This window comes from Cherax quadricarinatus, chromosome 76 (genome assembly GCF_038502225.1).
Source record: "Cherax quadricarinatus isolate ZL_2023a chromosome 76, ASM3850222v1, whole genome shotgun sequence".
Taxonomy (NCBI): Eukaryota; Metazoa; Arthropoda; class Malacostraca; order Decapoda; family Parastacidae; genus Cherax; species Cherax quadricarinatus.
In genome coordinates, this window is record NC_091367.1 from 8184172 (window position 1) to 8203093 (window position 18922).

Sequence of the window (18922 nt, forward strand, 5' to 3'; positions counted from 1 at the left end):
CAGTGGGATCTGACAGAAGTGTATGACTGGTGGCAGCAGTGGGATCTGACAGAAGTGCATGACTGGTGACAGCAGTGGGATCTGACAGAAGTGTATGACTGGTGACAGCAGTGGGATCTGACAGAAGTGTATGACTGGTGACAGCAGTGGGATCTGACAGAAGTGTATGACTGGTGGCAGCAGTGGGATCTGACAGAAGTGTATGACTGGTGACAGCAGTGGGATCTGACAGAAGTGTATGACTGGTGACAGCAGTGGGATCTGACAGAAGTGTATGACTGGTGGCAGCAGTGGGATCTGACAGAAGTGTATGACTGGTGGCAGCAGTGGGATCTGACAGAAGTGTATGACTGGTGACAGCAGTGGGATCTGACAGAAGTGTATGACTGGTGACAGCAGTGGGATCTGACAGAAGTGTATGACTGGTGGCAGCAGTGGGATCTGACAGAAGTGTATGACTGGTGGCAGCAGTGGGATCTGACAGAAGTGTATGACTGGTGGCAGCAGTGGGATCTGACAGAAGTGTATGACTGGTGACAGCAGTGGGATCTGACAGAAGTGTATGACTGGTGGCAGCAGTGGGATCTGACAGAAGTGTATGACTGGTGGCAGCAGTGGGATCTGACAGAAGTGTATGACTGGTGGCAGCAGTGGGATCTGACAGAAGTGTATGACTGGTGACAGCAGTGGGATCTGACAGAAGTGTATGACTGGTGGCAGCAGTGGGATCTGACAGAAGTGTATGACTGGTGGCAGCAGTGGGATCTGACAGAAGTGTATGACTGGTGGCAGCAGTGGGATCTGACAGAAGTGTATGACTGGTGGCAGCAGTGGGATCTGACAGAAGTGTATGACTGGTGGCAGCAGTGGGATCTGACAGAAGTGTATGACTGGTGACAGCAGTGGGATCTGACAGAAGTGTATGACTGGTGGCAGCAGTGGGATCTGACAGAAGTGTATGACTGGTGGCAGCAGTGGGATCTGACAGAAGTGTATGACTGGTGGCAGCAGTGGGATCTGACAGAAGTGTATGACTGGTGGCAGCAGTGGGGTCTGACAGAAGTGTATGACTGGTGGCAGCAGTGGGATCTGACAGAAGTGTATGACTGGTGACAGCAGTGGGATCTGACAGAAGTGTATGACTGGTGACAGCAGTGGGATCTGACAGAAGTGTATGACTGGTGACAGCAGTGGGATCTGACAGAAGTGTATGACTGGTGACAGCAGTGGGATCTGACAACAGTGTATGACTGGTGACAGCAGTGGGATCTGACAGAAGTGTATGACTGGTGACAGCAGTGGGATCTGACAGAAGTGTATGACTGGTGACAGCAGTGGGATCTGACAACAGTGTATGACTGGTGACAGCAGTGGGATCTGACAGAAGTGTATGACTGGTGGCAGCAGTGGGATCTGACAGAAGTGTATGACTGGTGGCAGCAGTGGGATCTGACAACAGTGTATGACTGGTGGCAGCAGTGGGATCTGACAACAGTGTATGACTGGTGACAGCAGTGGGATCTGACAGAAGTGTATGACTGGTGGCAGCAGTGGGATCTGACAGAAGTGTATGACTGGTGGCAGCAGTGGGATCTGACAGAAGTGTATGACTGGTGGCAGCAGTGGGATCTGACAGAAGTGTATGACTGGTGACAGCAGTGGGATCTGACAGAAGTGTATGACTGGTGACAGCAGTGGGATCTGACAGAAGTGTATGACTGGTGACAGCAGTGGGATCTGACAGAAGTGTATGACTGGTGACAGCAGTGGGATCTGACAGAAGTGTATGACTGGTGACAGCAGTGGGATCTGACAACAGTGTATGACTGGTGACAGCAGTGGGATCTGACAGAAGTGTATGACTGGTGACAGCAGTGGGATCTGACAGAAGTGTATGACTGGTGACAGCAGTGGGATCTGACAACAGTGTATGACTGTTGACAGCAGTGGGATCTGACAGAAGTGTATGACTGGTGGCAGCAGTGGGATCTGACAACAGTGTATGACTGGTGGCAGCAGTGGGATCTGACAACAGTGTATGACTGGTGGCAGCAGTGGGATCTGACAACAGTGTATGACTGGTGACAGCAGTGGGATCTGACAGAAGTGTATGACTGGTGGCAGCAGTGGGATCTGACAGAAGTGTATTGCTGGTGACAGCAGTGGGATCTGACAACAGTGTATGACTGGTGACAGCAGTGGGATCTGACAACAGTGTATGACTGGTGACAGCAGTGGGATCTGACAACAATGTATGACTGGTGACAGCAGTGGGATCTAACAACCTGTAGCTGCAATTTGATAGGCAATATAGAACCAGCAGCTGGTACAAACAATGAATAAAGATGAATGAATATTGGGAGGACATAACATCAAAATGGATGACTGACGAGTGATAACCAGAACACTGACGACCCCTGGATGGCAGTAACATCCTAATGGACGACTGGCGAGTGATAACCATCACACTGACGACCCCTGGATGGCAGTAACATCCTAATGGACGACTGGCGAGTGATAACCATCACTCTGACGACCCCTGAATGGCAGTAACAACCCAATGGACGACTGGGGAGTGATAATCATCGCACTGACGACCCTTGGATGGCAGTAACATCCCAAAGGATGACTTATGACTTTCGTGGGACCCAGCAGCGCTGTCATTTGAAAGTAAACAGTACCAACAAGATATGGAACAAGACACTGGGACAACGTTCTGCTCTGCAAACAGCTACGCAGCAGAGGCGTCGCTAGAGATGGTGTCACCCGGGGCGGATAAACTCAACAGGAGAATACTTCTCGAATTTATTAACGATAAAATAAATAAACGTAATAATATTGAGGAAACAAACTCAAATACCACTTTAAGTACAGACAACAGATCCTACATTTATTCATCTTTAACAATAACAAAACAAAAAATAAAACCTTGAAAAATAAAGAAAAACATTGCAATATCAGAGAAACACTAGTTCCAATCTGACCTTGAGTCCAGGTAACATCTCAGTGAATCTGATCTTACATTTCCTTGCCTTCAATTATGCAAAATCATTTATCTCATCATCAAAATCAATGATTTTCTCTATATAGGCTTATTTGTACTTTGTTAATATATAATAGGCTATATAGAAACGAAGGATTCTTCTCTTACGTTGGTGAAGACTGTTTTGTGCGTTAGTGTAGTCCTTTTTAGAGGCTGTATGGTGTTACCCCCTAAATGGTGTCACCTGGGGCGCCCCCCCCCCTGGGTGACGACGCCTCTGCTACGCAGCTTCCGCCCATATCAAGCACTGCGTCCTCCGTGTCTATACACTGGACTTCCCACCCCTTTTAATTTGTTTTTAGCGTCCCATGTCGCTATTTTCTTTTTTTTTTAACCCTGTGTCTAACTTGTTCTTCCCCTCTTTTGCTCTTCCGCTTTCCCCTCTCTCTCTAACACACTTGCTTCATACTTTCACTTTCTGGCCACTACTTTCTCTATCTTTCACTTGAATTTTCACTCACTCTTCCCTCACCTTTTACTCCTTCCGTCTCTATACATCTCTCTCAATCCCTCACTTTCTCTAACGTTCCCTCATCTCTTACACTTTCTCATTCCTTTCAGTATTTCCACTACCCGCTTATTGCTCTCTCTCTCTCTCTCTCTCTCTCTCTCTCTCTCTCTCTGTCTGTCTCTCCCTTTCTCCTTCTTTCTCCCTTTCTCCCTCTCTCTCTCCCTCCCATTAGTCTCTCCTGCATTCCTCGTGTCTTCTCTCATCTCTCCCCTCAGTCCACTATATATTTCCCCTTGTTCCTAACCTTACCTTGTCTCCCTCCCTCCCCTCATCTCAGCCCTCTCTCTCCTCCACCAATCAGCGTCCTCTACGTTAATTGCGTTACTTCCGGCGTCCTGGAGGTAGTGAATGCGTAGATTACTCCTTAAAGCTCACTAACATTTGTGGCAAGTTGTTAAGATGACAAAAGAGAGAGAGAGAGAGAGAGAGAGAGAGAGAGAGAGAGAGAGAGAGAGAGAGAGAGAGAGAGAGAGAGAGAGAGAGTCTGAGACTCTTGTAGAGATAGAGACAGAAAGACAGTGTTGAGAATGTTGTAGAGAGTTAAAGGATCTTCTATAGAGACAGAAAGACAGAGAGAGACAGTGTCCGAGAATCTTGTAGAGAGTATCCGGGGATATTGGAGAGAGAGAGAGAGAGAGAGAGAGAGAGAGAGAGAGATAGAGAGAGAGAGAAAGCATCCGGGAATACTGTAGAGAGAGAGAGAGAGAGGCTCCGAGAATCTTGTATAAGAATTGCAGCATTTAAAAACATTATACCTGAACAACTCTGGAAAACAACTCACCACTGTCTGAGTGACTTAACAATAAGTATACAGATTTAAACCTCAACGCTAAATTCTCAAATGTTAATAAAACATTCTGAAAACAGAGAAAACTGCACTTTTGTTAAGACTGATGGACTGACCACATCCACTCCAGGTTGACGGGACTGATTACTTCAAACTATCCTCCTCCTCATCTTTTTTCTCTGCACTGGACTGAAGAAGCCACAGTGGGTGGCGAAACGTTTCCATAAGACACTTAAATGTTGCACTACTGTCTCATTTGTCAACATTCCCAAATGTCTGCAGTGTGCTGAGAATGTCGAAACATTCTTCCAGTCAGAGTTGCAGAGGCCACGACATTCTTCATGTATTCTGAGAAGAATGTGTGTGTGTGTGTGTGTGTGTGTGTGTGTGTGTGTGTGTGTGTGTGTGTGTGTGTGTGTGTGTGTGTGTGTGTGTGTGTGTGTGTGTGTGTGTACTCACCTAGTTATGGTTGCAGGGGTCCAGTCACAGCTCCTGGCTCCGCCTCTTCAACTGGCCGCTACTCAGTCACTCTTCCCGTTCCATGAGCTTTATCATACCTCTTCTTAAAATTATGTATGGATCCTGCCTCCACCACATCACTACCCAGACTATTCCACTTCCTGACAACTCTGTGACTGAAGAAATACTTCCTAACATCCCTGTGATTCATCTGAGTCTTCAACTTCCAACTGTGACCCCTTGTTGCTGTGTCCCATCTCTGGAACATCCTGTCTCTGTCCACCGACAGGAAAATCCGACAGGAAAATACATCAGGAAAATCTGGCTGCCCTGAACTGATTTCTGTCACTTAAAAATTTATATATATATATATTCTTTTTAAGTGCTGGATTAATATTTAAAAGTTCCCTGGAGAAGTTTAAGCTTCCTGCTCCCTCACTCGTTCCTGAGGGTGATGACGTCACTGTATACGCTTGCTTAGTGGTCCCAGCCAGTTGTGACGTCATTGTATGAGACTGCTTATTGGTTCCCACTGGTTATGGCGTCACTAGAGGCTCACTCATTGGTTCAAGTGGGTGATGACGTCGCCAGACGCCCCATGATTGCTCTCACAGGGTGATGACGTCGCCAGACGCCCCATGATTGCTCCCACAAGGTGATGACATTGTTAGACGCCCATGATTGCTCCCACAGGGTGATGACGTTGTATGACACCCCATGATTGCTCCTACAGGGTGATGACGTTGTATGACACCCCATGATTGCTCCCACAGGGTGATGACGTCGCTAGACGCCCCATGATTGCTCCCACAGGGTGATGACATTGTTAGACGCCCCATGATTGCTCCCACAGGGTGATGACGTTGTATGACACCCCATGGTTGCTCCCACAGGGTGATGACGTTGTATGACACCATATGATTGCTCCCACAAGGTGATGACGTCGCTAGACGCCCAATGATTGCTCCCACAGGGTGATGCCATTGTTAGACGCCCCATGATTGCTCCCACAAGGTGATGACATTGTTAGACGCCCCATGATTGCTCCCACGGGGTGAAGACGTCGCTAGACGCCCCATGATTGCTCTCACGGGGTGACGATGTCGCTAGACGAGCCACAAGCGTCACCATTGATGCGTGAAGGAGGAAGTTGCAACATCGTGAACACTGCTTGCAAAGAATGGATCAATAAAACACAGGAAGTCTACCGTGTATCCTCTGGAAGATATCCCGTCAGTGGATACATAATTATACTGCTAGAAGATACCCTCCCATCAGGAGATACATAATTATACAGTTGGAAAGTATCCCTTCATTGGATATATAATTATACTGCTGGCAGGTATCCTCTCATCAGTGGATAAATAATTATACTGCTGGAAGGTAACCCATCAGGGGATATATAATAATTATATCGCCCAGGTATACTGTGCAAGCACAAGTTGGTCAACCATCATCTCCGAGCACTGAAGATGAGCAAGAAATAACAGCTGTCAACGCAACTGACAGCCAGCACAGAAGCTGTCACCACGACACTGAAATCATGGACGGGAAGGCACGCCTCACAGACCTCCATAATGCACACTTACGACAGGATGAAGGGAATCACACGCGGGTACCTTGGAAAACCAGAGGGTCTTCGACAGTGTCAGATGTGAGACTGAAAACTATTCACGTGGATAAAGGATTTGGACAACTGGTGGATAAGAGACACTTGTGCAATACCTGGATAAAGATGTTTGTGCCCTCTTGACGAGACAGTCATTCACTGAGTGATGGTGAATGCACTTCCTTTCTTTGGGTGATATAACCTCAGTGGTAGACGGCTGAAGCGGTAAAACCAGAGAAGGATAATATATATATATATATATATATATATATATATATATATATATATATATATATATATATATATATATATATATATATATATATATATATATATATATATATATATATTAATGAAATCACGAAGCAAGTGATTTTGAATCATTAACTGAACTGCGGCTGGTCAGGATTTGACCCTGCGTACCCATGCCCAGCTCTGTGAGAACAGGACACAGTATGCATCACTCTATCCACTGTATAGTGATGCGTACTGTGTCCTGTTCTCACAGGGCTGGACATGAGAACGCAGGATCAAATCCTGGCCAGCTGCAATTCTGATAATGATATATATACATATGATAATATATATATATATATATATATATATATATATATATATATATATATATATATATATATATATATATATATATATATATATATATGTCGTGCCGAATATGTAAAACTGGTCAATTAGCAAGAACTCATTTAAAATTAAGTCATTTCTAAAATTTTCTCTTATACGTTTAAAGATATACTTTTTTCATTAATGTTAATGTAAAAATTTTTAATTTTGCTCCAAAAGAATCTTAGAAAACTTACCTAACCTTATTATAACAGAAGGAATTTATTTTAGCCTAACCCAACTAAATATATTTTAGATTTGTTTACAATAATTTAATACTAAACAAACACAGTGAAATATATTTTTTTCGTTAGGTTCAGAATGATTTTGGCGAAATTATTGCATACACAAATTTTTACTTGTCCTATATGGCAAGATGAGCGTTGCTATTTAAGCCAAGATCGCAAGTTCTGCCTAATCGGCACGACATATATATATATATATATATATATATATATACATATATATATATATATATATATATATATATATATATATATATATATATATATATATATATATATATATATATATATGCAAAACAACCACTCTGAAAGAATAGAGAAATTCCAAGCGCTTTCGTGACTACTCACATTATCAATATATATATATATATATATATATATATATATATATATATATATATATATATATATATATATATATATATATATATATATATATATATATATATATATATATATATATAATGTCTGAGACTTCATGTAGATAATTAGGACCTAAACAATATTATCCATCAAAAAAGGTAATGATAGAAGGGTAACTATCATGACTCTTTCCTCCCCTCAACCTCCCCTCTTTTCCCCTTCCCTTCGTCTTCTCCCCTCTCTTATAACTTATATATCAACTTAATTAGACTTGCATTCAAATATGCAAATTCTTGGAGAATGTCATTATGGTGAACAATAGCAGAGGATGCCTAGGGTGCAGTGCCACCCTCCCCGGCACTGTGCAGTGCCACCCTCCCTGCCTCTCTACAGTGCCACCCTCCCTGGCATTCTACAGTGCCACCCTCCCCGGCACTGTGCAGTGCCACCCTCCCTGGCTCTCTACAGTGCCGCCCTCCCTGGCATTCTACAGTGCCACCCTCCCCGGCACTGTGCAGTGCCACCCTCCCTGGCTCTCTACAGTGCCGCCCTCCCTGGCATTCTACAGTGCCACCCTCCCCGGCACTGTGCAGTGCCACCCTCCCTGGCTCTCTACAGTGCCGCCCTCCCTGGCACTGTGCAGTGCCACCTTCCCTGGCACTATGCAGTGCCACCCTCCCTGGTACTCTACAGTGCCACCCTCCGTGATGATAGCGCTGACAGTGTTGTCAGTTGTAACAGCAGTGCTGATAGCAGGCAGTGCCACCCTCCCTGGTACTCTACAGTGCCACCCTCCGTGATGATAGCACTGACAGTGTTGACAGTTGTAACAGCAGTGCTGATAGCAGGCCTATCTAGCCCTGTGATATCTCAAATTCATTGATAACATTTTTCTCTCTCCGCAGGGATGGCGTGGAGAGGCGTGGCAGCGCTGGCGTGGTTGTTGGTGGTGTGTGTGGTTGTGGGTAGTGTGGAGGGCAAGCCAGGAGGGCAAGCCAGCCAGGAAGATGACTCCCCAGGCCACAACCCTGTTAACAATGTTTGGGAGTATGCTTTCATACATGACAGGACTAACCTCGGTCCCAGAGCTGGAGCTCAACCGTAAGTGTGTGTGACGGTACTCCCTCTCTCCGCCTACCTGTGTCCGCCTACCTGTGTCCGCCTACCTGTGTCCACCTACCTGTGTCCGCCTACCTGTGTCTGCCTACCTGTGTCCGCCTACCTGTGTCTGCCTACCTGTGTCCGCCTACCTGTGTCTGCCTACCTGTGTCCGCCTACCTGTGTCTGCCTACCTGTGTCCGCCTACCTGTGTCTGCCTACCTGTGTCCGCCTACCTGTGTCTGCCTACCTGTGTCCGCCTACCTGTATCTGCCTACCTGTGTCCGCCTACCTGTGTCCGCCTACCTGTGTCTGCCTACCTGTGTCTGTCTACCTGTGTCTGCCTACCTGTGTCCACCTACCTGTGTCCGCCTACCTGTGTCTGCCTACCTGTGTCCGCCTACCTGTGTCTGCCTACCTGTGTCCGCCTACCTGTGTCTGCCTACCTGTGTCCGCCTACCTGTGTCTGCCTACCTGTGTCCGCCTACCTGTGTCCGCCTACCTGTGTCTGCCTACCTGTGTCTGCCTACCTGTGTCTGTCTACCTGTGTCTGCCTACCTGTGTCTGCGTACCTGTGTCCGCCTACCTGTGTCTGCCTACCTGTGTACGCCTACCTGTGTCTGCCTACCTGTGTCCGCCTACCTGTGTCTGCCTACCTGTGTCCAAATACCTGTGTCTGCCTACCTGTGTCCGCCTACCTGTGTCCAAATACCTGTGTCTGCCTACCTGTGTCTGCCTACCTGTGTCCGCCTACCTGTGTCTGCCTACCTGTATCTGCCTACCTGTTCTGCCTACCTGTGTCTACCTACCTGTGTCTGCCTACCTGTGTCTGCCTACCTGTGTCTGCCTACCTGTGTCTGCCTACCTGTTCTGCCTACCTGTGTCTGCCTACCTGTGTCTGCCTACCTGTGTCCGCCTACCTGTGTCTGCCTACCTGTTCTGACTACCTGTGTCCGCCTACCTGTGTCTGCCTACCTGTTCTGCCTACATGTACTGTCTACCTGTGTCTGTCTTCTTGTGTGTCTATACCTGTGTCTGTCTACCTCTACTGAACAGAGGGCGCCTGGACACGCCCGCAAGTGCGCGAGTCTTTTCCTAATTACAGTAATGTACAGAAGTTGAAATCGATCGGATGAGGCGTTCTCGAGCAATAAAGCAAATACTGCAAAGAAAATAATTAGGTAACTATTGGAAGGTATCAACATCTCTCACCACCACCATCTCTCACCACTATCTCTCACCACCACTATCTCTCACCACCACCATCTCTCATCACTATCTCTCACCACCACCATCTCTCACCACTATCTCTCACCACCACTATCTCTCACCACCACCATCTCTCACCACTATCTCTCACCACCACCATCTCTCACCACTATCTCTCACCACCACCATCTCTCACCACTATCTCTCACCACCACTATCTCTCACCACTATCTCTCACCACCACCATCTCTCACCACTATCTCTCACCACCACCATCTCTCACCACTATCTCTCACCACCACCATCTCTCACCACTATCTCTCACCACCACTATCTCTCACCACTATCTCTCACCACCACCATCTCTCACCACTATCTCTCACCACCACTATCTCTCACCACTATCTCTCACCACCACCATCTCTCACCACTATCTCTCACCACCACTATCTCTCACCACTATCTCTCACCACCACCATCTCTCACCACTATCTCTCACCACCACCATCTCTCACCACTATCTCTCACCACCACCATCTCTCACCACTATCTCTCACCACCACTATCTCTCACCACTATCTCTCACCACCACCATCTCTCACCACTATCTCTTACCACCACTATCTCTCACCACTATCTCTCACCACCACCATCTCTCACCACTATCTCTCACCACCACCATCTCTCACCACTATCTCTCACCACCACTATCTCTCACCACTATCTCTCACCACCACCATCTCTCACCACTATCTCTCACCACCACTATCTCTCACCACTATCTCTCACCACCACCATCTCTCACCACTATCTCTCACCACCACTATCTCTCACCACTATCTCTCACCACCACCATCTCTCACCACTATCACCACCACCATCTCTCACCACTATCTCTCACCACCACTATCTCTCACCACCACCATCTCTCACCACTATCTCTCACCACCACCATCTCTCACCACTATCTCTCACCACCACCATCTCTCACCACTATCTCTCACCACCACCATCTCTCACCACTATCTCTCACCACCACTATCTCTCACCACTATCTCTCACCACCACCATCTCTCACCACTATCTCTCACCACCACCATCTCTCACCACCACCATCTCTCACCACTATCTCTCACCACCACCATCTCTCACCACTATCTCTCACCACCACCATCTCTCACCACCACCATCTCTCATCACTATCTCTCACCACCACCATCTCTCACCACTATCTCTCACCACCACCATCTCTCATCACTATCTCTCACCACCACCATCTCTCATCACTATCTCTCACCACCACCATCTCTCACCACTATCTCTCACCACCACCATCTCTCATCACTATCTCTCACCACCACCATCTCTCACCACCACCATCTCTCATCACTATCTCTCACCACTATCTCTCACCACCACCATCTCTCATCACTATCTCTCGCCACCACCATCTCTCATCACTATCTCTCACCACCATCATCTCTCAACACTATCTCTCCCCACCACCATCTATCATCACTATCTCTCACCACCATCATCTCTCAACACTATCTCTCCCCACCACCATCTATCATCACTATCTCTCACCACCATCATCTCTCACCACTATCTCTCACCACCACCATCTCTCACCACTATCTCTCACCACCACCATCTATCATCACTATCTCTCACCACTACCATCTCTCATCACTATCTCTCACCACCATCATCTCTCACCACTATCTCTCACCACCACCATCTATCATCACTATCTCTCACCACCACCATCTCTCATCACTATCTCTCACCACAATCATGTATCTCTCACCACACTATCTCTCACCACTCTCACCATCTATCATCACTATCTCTCACCACCACCATCTCTCATCACTATCTCTCACCACCATCATCTCTCATCTCTCACCACCACCATCTATCACTATCTCTCACCACCACCATCTATCATCACTATCTCTCACCACCACCATCTCTCATCACTATCTCTCACCACCATCATCATCTCACCACTATCTCTCACCACCACCACCATCTCTCATCACTATCTCTCACCACCACCATCTATCATCACTATCTCTCACCACCACCATCTATCATCACTATCTCTCACCACCACCATCTCTCATCACTATCTCTCACCACAATCATGTCTCAACACTATCTCTCACCAACACCATCTATCATCACTATCTCTCACCACCACCATCTATCACTATCACTATCTCTCACTATCTCTCACCACCACCATCTCTCATCACTATCTCTCACCACAATCACTCATCTCTCATCACTATCTCTCTCACCACCATCATCTCTCAACACTATCTCTCCCCACCACCATCTATCATCACTATCTCTCACCACCACCATCTATCATCACTATCTCTCACCACCACCATCTCTCATCACTATCTCTCACCACAATCATGTCTCAACACTATCTCTCACCAACACCATCTATCATCACTATCTCTCACCACCACCATCTATCATCACTATCTCTCACCACCACCATCTATCATCACTATCTCTCACCACCACCATCTATCATCACTATCTCTCACCACCACCATCTATCATCACTATCTCTCACCACCACCATCTCTCATCACTATCTCTCACCACAATCATGTCTCAACACTATCTCTCACCACCACCATCTATCATCACTATCTCTCACCACCACCATCTCTCATCACTATCTCTCACCACCATCATCTCTCACCACTATCTCTCACCACCACCATCTATCATCACTATCTCTCACCACCACCATCTCTCATCACTATCTCTCACCACAATCATGTCTCAACACTATCTCTCCCCACCACCATCTATCATCACTATCTCTCACCACCACCATCTATCATCACTATCTCTCACCACCATCATCTCTCACCACCACCATCTATCATCACTATCTCTCACCACCACCATCTCTCATCACTATCTCTCACCACCACCATCTCTCACCACCACCATCTCTCATCACTATCTCTCACCACCACCATCTCTCACCACCACCATCTCTCATCACTATCTCTCACCACCACCATCTCTCACCACCATCATCTCTCACCACTATCTCTCACCACCACCATCTATCATCACTATCTCTCCCCACCACCATCTATCATCACTATCTCTCACCACCACCATCTATCATCACTATCTCTCACCAACACCATCTATCATCACTATCTCTCACCACCACCATCTATCATCACTATCTCTCACCACCACCATCTATCATCACTATCTCTCACCACCACCATCTCTCATCACTATCTCTCACCACAATCATGTCTCAACACTATCTCTCCCCACCACCATCTATCATCACTATCTCTCACCACCACCATCTATCATCACTATCTCTCACCACCACCATCTATCATCACTATCTCTCACCAACACCATCTATCATCACTATCTCTCACCACCACCATCTATCATCACTATCTCTCACCACCACCATCTATCATCACTATCTCTCACCACCACCATCTATCATCACTATCTCTCACCACCACCATCTATCATCACTATCTCTCACCAACACCATCTATCATCACTATCTCTCACCAACACCATCTATCATCACTATCTCTCACCACCACCATCTATCATCACTATCTCTCACCAACACCATCTATCATAACTATCTCTCACCAACACCATCTATCATCACTATCTCTCACCACCACCATCTCTCATCACTATCTCTCACCACCGGCACTATCACCGTCAGCACTATCTCTCACCACCGACACTATCACCACAAGCACTATCTCTCAGCAGCAACACTATCTCTCAGCACCAGCACTATCATCACCGGCACTATCTCTCAGTACCAGCACTATCACCACCAGCACTATCTCTCAGCAGCACTATCACCATCGGCACTCTCACAGCAGCACTATCTCTCAGCAGCACTATCACCACCGACACTATTTCTCAGCACCAGCACTATCACCATCGGCACTCTCTCACACCAGCACTATCTCTCAGCAGCACTATCACCACCGAAACTATTTCTCAGCACCAGCACTATCACTACCAGCACTATCACCATCGGCACTCTCTCACACCAGCACTATCTCTCAGCAGCACTATCACCACCGGCACTATCTCTCAGCACCAGCACTATCACCATCGGCACTCTCTCACACCAGCACTCTCTCAGCAGCACTATCACCACCGACACTATTTCTCAGCATCAGCACTAGCACCACCAGCACTATCATCATTCACACTATCTCTCAGCAGCAGCACTATCTCTCACACCAGCACTATCTCTCAGCACTACCACAGTGTTGGTATAGCGTCAGGGTGGGTAAGGCTTCGCTGTACCCTGGAAGTTAACGGGAGGTGACGAAGGAACCACAACAGAAGCCAGAACAATGTTCTCAAGGACTCCTCTCTCACTCCGTCATGTGAACACTCTAGTTCTCCTTGTTCTTATTTCCCTTCCCAACTCCTGGTTCTTGTTCTTCCTAGCTCCTGGTTCTTGTTCTTCCTAGCTCCTGGTTCTTGTTCTTCCTAGCTCCTGGTTCTTGTTCTTCCCAGCTCCTGGTTCTTGTTCTTCCTAGCTCCTGGTTCTTGTTCTTCCCAGCTCCTGGTTCTTGTTCTTCCTAGCTCCTGGTTCTTGTTCTTCCCAACTCCTGGTTCTTGTTCTTCCCAGCTTCTGGTTCTTGTTCTTCCCAACTCCTGGTCCTTGTTCTTCCCAACTCCTGGTCCTTGTTCTTCCCAACTCCTGGTCCTTGTTCTTTCCAACTCCTGGTTCTTGTTCTTCCCAACTCCTGGTTCTTGTTCTTCCCAACTCCTGGTCCTTGTTCTTCCCAACTCCTGGTCCTTGTTCTTCCCAACTCCTGGTTCTTGTTCTTCCCAACTCCTGGTCCTTGTTCTTCCCAACTCCTCGTTCTTGTTCTTCCCAACTCCTGGTCCTTGTTCTTCCCAACTCCTGGTTCTTGTTCTTCCCAACTCCTGGTACTTGTTCTTCCCAACTCCTGGTTCTTGTTCTTCCCAACTCCTGGTACTTGTTCTTCCCAACTCCTGGTCCTTGTTCTTCCCAACTCCTGGTTCTTGTTCTTCCCAACTCCTGGTACTTGTTCTTCCCAACTCCTGGTTCTTGTTCTTCCCAACTCCTGGTCCTTGTTCTTCCCAACTTCTGGTCCTTGTTCTTCCCAGCTCCTGGTTCTTGTTCTTCCCAACTCCTGGTCCTTGTTCTTCCCAACTTCTGGTCCTTGTTCTTCCCAGCTCCTGGTTCTTGTTCTTCCCAACTCCTGGTTCTTGTTCTTCCCAACTCCTGGTTCTTGTTCTTCCCAACTCCTGGTTCTTGTTCTTCCCAACTCCTGGTTCTTGTTCTTCCCAACTCCTGGTTCTTGTTCTTCCCAACTCCTGGTTCTTGTTCTTCCCAACTCCTGGTTCTTGTTCTTCCCAACTCCTGGTTCTTGTTCTTCCCAACTCCTGGTTCTTGTTCTTCCCAACTCCTGGTTCTTGTTCTTCCCAACTCCTGGTTCTTGTTCTTCCCAGCTCTTGGTTCTTGTTCTTCCCAACTCCTGGTTCTTGTTCTTCCCAACTCCTGGTTCTTGTTCTTCCCAACTCCTGGTTCTTGTTCTTCCCAACTCCTGGTTCTTGTTCTTCCCAGCTCCTGGTTCTTGTTCTTCCCAACTTCTGGTCCTTGTTCTTCCCAGCTCCTGGTTCTTGTTCTTCCCAACTTCTGGTCCTTGTTCTTCCCAGCTCCTGGTTCTTGTTCTTCCCAACTTCTGGTCCTTGTTCTTCCCAGCTCCTGGTTCTTCTTTCCAGCCACTGGTTCTTGTTCTTCATAGCTCCTGGTTCTTGTTCTTGTACATTTTCTTATCAGTCTAATATTGATTTCCTCCAATTCTTCTACCCATTCCCCTATTCTCCTCTCCTTCCACTTCCCTCCCTCCTCTTCCCTCCCTCCTCTTCCCTCCCTTCTCTTCCACTCTCCCCCTCCACCTACCATGTACCATTCCATTAAAATCGCAGAGCAGCAACAAAACTGAGAGCTGAACCCTTGTTGTGAAGATGACAGCCGCTGTCAACAACCATCCCATCAACACTATCACCCTCTATCACAGATCAACACACACACACACACACACACACACACACACACACACACACACACACACACACACACACACACACACGCACACAAACACACACACACATACACACACACACACACACACACACACACACACACATATATATATATATATATATATATATATATATATATATATATATATATATATATATATATATATATATGCGCGTGTGTGTGTGTCGTGCCAAATAGGTAAAAACTTAGGATTTTGGCTTAAAAATAGCAACGCTCTTCTTGCCGAATAAGGCAAGCGAAAATTTGTATATGCAATAATTTCGTAAAAATCATTCTGAATCTAACGAAAAAATATATACTTCATTGTGTTTATTATTAAATTATTGTAAACTTATCGAAAATATATTTAGTTGGATTTGGCTAAATTAAATAATAATATAATAAGGTTGGGTAAGTTTTCTAAGGTTCCTTTGGTACAAAATTATTAATTCTTACATTAACATAAATGAAAAAAATATATATATCTTTAAACGTATAAGAGAAAATTTTAGAAAGGACTTAATTATAAATGGGTTCTTGCTAACTGAGCAGTTTTACCTATTCGGCACGACATATATATATATATATATATATATATATATATATATATATATATATATATATATATATATATATATATATATATATATATATATATATATATATATATCACAATTCTCACTTTAAAATACCTTTCTCACTTATAAACACAATTCACTAACATATTAAAGGCTCGGCGACAATTCGCTACATATAATATCTGGCAATACTCTTGTTTTTCCCCTCGCCAGCGCCGTTCTGGTGATCCTATAAATATTCATTTTGATTTTTTTACTGGCAAATATTGTTTTGGCTGCCGTACTGTGTAGGTAATAGGTGGGAAATGGGAGGTCGACGATTCTGGGTGACATGGTGTCTAGTAACACCTATTCTGGGTGACATGGTGTCTAGTAACACCTATTCTGGGTGACATGGTGTCTAGTAACACCTATTCTGGGTGACTTTGTGTCGAGTAACGCTTATTTTGGACGACACGGCGTCGAGTAACACTTATTTTGAATGACACGGTGTCGAGCAACACTTATTTTGAATGACACGGTGTCGAGCAACACTTATTTTGAATGACACGGTGTCGAGTAACACTTATTTTGAATGACACGGCGTCGAGTAACGTTTATTTTGAATGACACGGTGTCGAGTACCACTTATTTTGGACGACACGGCGTCGAGTAACGCTTATTTTGAATGACACGGCGTCGAGTAACACTTATTTTGAATGACACGGCGTCGAGTAACACTTATTTTGGATGACACGGTGTCGAGTAACACTTATTTTGGATGACACGGTGTCGAGTAACACTTATTTTGAATGACACGGTGTCGAGTACCACTTTGAATGACACGGTGTCGAGTAACACTTATTTTGGATGACACAGTGTCGAGTAACACTTATTTTGGATGACACGGTGTCGAGTAACGCTTATTTTGAATGACACGGTGTCGAGCAACACTTATTTTGAATGACACGGTGTCGAGTAACACTTATTTTGAATGACACGGCGTCGAGCAACACTTATTTTGAATGACACGGTGTCGAGTAACACTTTGAATGACACGGTGTCGAGTAACACTTATTTTGGATGACACGGTATCGAGTAACGTTTATTTTGAATGACACGGCGTCGAGTAAAACTTATTTTGAATGACACTGTGTCGAGCAACACTTATTTTGAATGACACGGTGTCGAGTAACACTTATTTTGAATGACACCGTGTCGAGTAACACTTATTTTGAATGACACGGCGTCGAGTAACACTTATTTTGAATGACACCGTGTCGAGTAACACTTATTTTGAATGACACGGTGTCGAGTAACACTTATGTTGAATGACACGGTGTCGAGTAACACTTATTTTGAATGACACGGCGTCGAGGAACACTTATTTTGAATGATACGGTGTCGAGTAACACTTTTAATGACACGGTGTCGAGTAACACTTATTTTGGATGAACCGGTGGTTATGCAGCTCATTTCTGAACTGCATAACTCTTGCGGGTTTAGTGCTTTTATTGTACCGCCTGTATGTGGTAAATAGAGAGAGAGAGAGAGAGAGAGAGAGAGAGAGAGAGAGAGAGAGAGAGAGAGAGAGAGAGAGAGAGAGAGAGAGAGAGAGAGAGAGAGAGAGAGAGAGAGAGAGAGAGAGAGTCCGATCCTCCTAACAGTATCAAGAGGGAATTCTGATCCTCTTTAGCAAAGGGATCCAAATCTTCTCTGTGAACTTCCTCTCAATTCTTCCCCTGAGACAGAGTCGCCATTCTCGCCTATTATGAGAGATTCTTGTGAGTTGTGAGCCTGACTGGTAGATTGTGAAAGTGACTGGTGGGTTGTGAGCATGAATGATGGGTTGTGAGCATGACTGGTGGGTTGTGGTAGTGACTGGTGGGTTGTGAGCATGAATGATGGGTTGTGAGCATGACTTGTGGGTTGTGGTAGTGACTGGTGGGTTGTGAGCATGAATGATGGGTTGTGAGCATGACTTGTGGGTTGTGAAAGTGACTGGTGGGTTGTGAGCATCACTGGTGGGTTGTGAAAGTGACTGGTGGGTTGTGAGCATGACTGGTGGGTTGTGAAAGTGATTTAGAGGGTATAATAGTGCTTTGCAGATCATGAAAATGACTTACGGGCAGTGAGTGACTCACAGTCTGTGAAAGTGACTAGTGGGTTGTGAAAATGATACTAACCCATAGCTCTGGGACCCACAATAACAACCCGCGTCCACCACAACAGAAGAATCTGCAAATCACAGAACGGCTGGGATTCGAACCAACGGAAAGCC

General features: G+C 45.8%; 1 protein-coding gene across 2 annotated transcripts in view; it reads right to left on the reverse strand.

The window, feature by feature from the left end:
* LOC128703686 (uncharacterized) overlaps nucleotides 1-18922 on the reverse strand; it is a 353634-nt gene that overhangs the window by 199529 nt on the left and 135183 nt on the right. The gene's annotated exons all lie outside the window — the stretch shown is intronic.